Consider the following 4310-nt stretch of genomic DNA (forward strand, 5'->3'; position numbering starts at 1 on the left):
TTATCAAATTTCATTTCATTTTTATTCAAATTAATTGAAGTTCAGCACCAAGGAAACAAACATTCTCACCACTGGGCCAATTGGCAGCATCATAATAGATGGAGAAGAGATTAAGGTTGTTAATCGTTTCGGATTGCATGGCTCCACAATTAACACTCTTGGTACCAGCAGCCAGGAAAGCAAAAGATGAACTGCATTGGAAAACTCTGCTGTCAGGATCCACTTCAGAGTACTAAAGAGCAATGGTATCAGTCTAGAGACTAAGGTTTACCTGATACACGCTATGGTCTTCAAAATTACTTGCTATGATTCAGAGATGAAGAATTGATGCCTTCTAGTTGTGGTGCTAGAAAAGAGTATTGAACATGTCATGGACTGCTAAGGGAACCAACACATACATCCGGGAAAGCATGAAACCACGCTGACTCTTGGAGGCAAGGATTTTGAAGCTCCGTCTATCATACATTTTGCATGTTGCCAGAAGTGTGACCTGTCCTTGGAGAGGGACATTATGCTCAGAAGGGTGGAGGGAGAGCACAAGAAAGGAAGATCTTGGATGAGATGGATTGACTCAGTAACTGTGGTAATGGAGGTAGGTGTGTCAGAGACAATGAAATTAGATCAAAATAGAGCAGGGTTCAGAGCTGTTGTACGTTGGGTCATAATGAATTACAGTTGAGTTGATGGTACATAACAACAACAACAACAATTTTAACAAATTTAAAGAAATGATAATTTTAATTTAATAATTAATAATTTCATATGTAAATTATATGTATTTTGTATATAGTTGTTGTCGCTGTTAGATGTCATCAAGTTGAGTATGCCACCTTATGCACAACTTATCTGAAACCCGGTTGTATCCTATACCACACTTATCTTCGCTGACACACTTGAGCCCATTGCTGCAGTCACTGTGTCAATCCATCTCACTGAGAATCTTCATTTCTTTCTCAGTCCCCTCCACCCTTCTAAGCATGATGTCCCTCTTTAAGGAATAATCTCTCCTAGCAACATGCCCCAAATATGTGAGAACAAGCTTTGTCATCTTTGCCTTCAAGGAGCATTCTGGCTGCACTTTTTATAAGATAAAAATATTTTTTGGCCTACTTTATTACACCATTCAAGATACAATATATCTACGGTTTGTCTATACACAAGGAAAAATAGAATGATTTTTGTTTTGTTGTGTTGTGTTTGTTTTTTTTTTTTTACTGAATGCTGCAGAAAACATATCAAAATTATGTGATTTGTGTAAAACAAAAAAATTTAAGTTTTATATAGATGAAAATGCCATGTTATAAAAGAATTTAATAGGCAAAGAGCTTGTAAAAATCACCCAAGATAAAAAATCACTTCTAGCTTCATGGAAATTGGATTTTGAATTTGTACTTGGAGCATGTGCAGAATTTTTAATGAAGAAGAAAGTAAGAAAAAATGCTGCAAGTAGGAGAAACTTATCAAGGTAAAGATCAAGAAATAATAATAAAAATGTTTTGGAAATTAGAAGTTTTTAAAAATATGTAAGAGACCAATTTTATAAGGAAATACTAGGAGAGAACTGGTCTATCAGTTTGAGGCAATTCTTAATATAAGAAGACGATACAAAGCCCAAAATTTAGTTTCTTCTTAGAACCAATAGTACACATAAAGTTGCATATATTTTTCATAAACAGCAATAAGGAATATTTTGAATTGTTTTTCATAAAGCACCATTAATCTCATTTTAAATTGTTAAATAGTATCAAGCAGTTATTTTCATAATCACATTTCTACATTATTAAAAAATTATATTTCCCTAGTTTTTTTCTTTAATAGGCAGGTAAATTCTCTTCCTTCTCTCAATTCTACAACCAACCAGTAGTTCATACTACAGAAAAGAAAAAATTTAAACAAGTTATCAAAGTGTGGTAGAAATTTTGGTTGGTTTACATACAATAGTTTGTATATATTGTGTTTTGTACAATCTTTCTTTTGTACTGTTTCATACAATCATTCATATGCATTGTATTTAAATTATTAATCACAGTCTAGAGACTAAAGTGTGCCTAATGCAGGCCACAAACTTCACAATTGTTATGCATTAGAGAGCTGGACAATGACTAAAGATGACGGAAGAAGAATTGATGCCTTGAGTTGTGGTGCTGGAGAAAGGTCTTGAACATACCATGGACTGCCAAGAAAACAAATATGTCTGTCTTTGAGAGGGTAAAACCACATATCTCCTTGGAGGTTAGGACTTTAAAGCTCCATATCACATACTTTGGGCATGTGGTCAGGGGGGACCGCTCATTGGAGAAGGCCATCATGCTTGGAAGGGTGGAGAAACAGCACAGGAGAGGAAGATCCCACATGACATGGATTGATACCCTAACTGGGGTAATGGGGATAGGTATGTCAGAGTCAGCGAGACTGGCTCAGGACAGGGCAGGCTTCAGAGGTGCTGTACATAGGGTCGCTAGGGGTTGCAGGCTACTCGACAACACACAACAATTGATGTATGCCTCTTATTGCCCTGTCTTTTCAAGCCCGTACTACCTCATTCATATTCTTTTGTGCCCTGCCCCATCTGCTTACTAAACTCTGCTATCCTAGTGATTTCCATCCTTCCCATTTTTTGGTCTCCTTCCCCCTTTGCCTTCCCCTTTTATATATGTAAGGGCATTTTACTAGTTTTTACAACAATGTTCTTATGAACATACTCTTAGAACATATCTAATCTTATGAGGCTGAGTTATTTCACTCAACAAAATGCTCTCTAGACTTTTCCATGTTAAGATTATAGCCAATAGACACATAAAGGAAGGCTCAAAATCATTGGCCATCAGAGAGATGCAAACGAAAACCACAATGAGATTCCATCTCACCCCAGTAGCAGTGGTACAGTTTAATAGGACAGCAAGCAATAAATGTTGGAGAGGATATGGAGAGATTAGAACTCTCATGCAGTGCGGGCAAGATTGTAAAATGATAAAACCACTCTGGAAGGCAGTTTGATGCGTCTTCAAAACATGAACAGAAATCCCATATGACCCAGATAATCCACTGTTAGGAATATACCCCAAGGAAATAAGAACTGAGACACAAACAGAGATATGTAATCCTATGTCCATAGCAGCATTATTCACAATAGCAGAAAAATGGAAACGGCCAAAATTAATGGATCAAGTAATTGTGGTCTATTACACAATGGCCTACTATGCAACACTAAGGAACAATTATTTTGTAAAATCATAATTTTGTGATCACTTTCCAGCATGATGTGTGTGTATAATCGAGTTTCTGTATAACTTTATCTCCTAAAAGATAAAATTTTGCATAATTCAAATAAAAACTTTTTATCTAAAAAAAAATAAATAACATTTTTGCATCAAGTAATACAGATCTAACAAATAAAAGCACAGTTACGTTCTGCTTTGTTCTCTTCTTTGCCTGATTGCTAACTCCTTGCACTGAGAACTGCTCCCAAATTCATGTGAGGTTTTCCTTTTCTTAGAGGCTAGTTTGCGTATGTTTCCATCTTCATTCCAGCTGTCCAGGGTATTGAGTTGCCATAAGGATAATTTGGGCAGACAGTCAAAAGATGTTAGAGCTACTTTCTAATTCCAACCACCAAGTTTTTCTTTTATTATCACAAAAATGTTTCTTATCTAATTTGGTTTACTCATAGAAAAACATGGTTTGGGATACATTAAAGAAAGTGGTTCAGGAAGCAGTATGCAGACTTTTAGGGATCATGTAACTCCATTTTTTTCTTTTCAGAGATACAGATTTGAGGAAACAAGCAAGCACATAAAATATAGATATAATGGCACAACCATTCTGGAAGGCAGTTTGGTGCTTCCTCAAAATGTTGAACCTACCTGACTGCAACACGTGGAAAAGGCTTGGGATTTCTTAAGCCAAAAGGGAACAGGTTTGGACCAGAGGCAGTTTCTGGAGAATAATACAATTCTGTGCTCTAGGACCTAGGACCCAGGATACAGATACTGCAGCCCTTGAATCATCCTGACTGTAACACATGGAGAAGGCTTCTGATTTCATACACCAAAGTGGAAAAGCCATAGACCATAGACCAGCTGCAGTTTCCTAGGAACAATACATCTCTGTGCACTAGGATCCACTAAAAAGCAAATCGTCATACTCCAGAGACAAAGAATCAGAAGTGTATCGGTGAGGTGGACCTTGAACAACTACAGAAGAAAAATCTTCACAAGACAGAGAGGGTACAGGCAGTACAGTACTGGAAATAACAGAAAACCATGAACATGCAATCTGGAATATTAAGACAGAAATGGCAGAAGTATCCA

The sequence above is a fragment of the Elephantulus edwardii genome, unplaced genomic scaffold (genome assembly GCF_000299155.1).
Source record: "Elephantulus edwardii isolate Elephantulus edwardi_28Jun2011 unplaced genomic scaffold, EleEdw1.0 scaffold00026, whole genome shotgun sequence".
In the NCBI taxonomy this organism is placed as follows: Eukaryota; Metazoa; Chordata; class Mammalia; order Macroscelidea; family Macroscelididae; genus Elephantulus; species Elephantulus edwardii.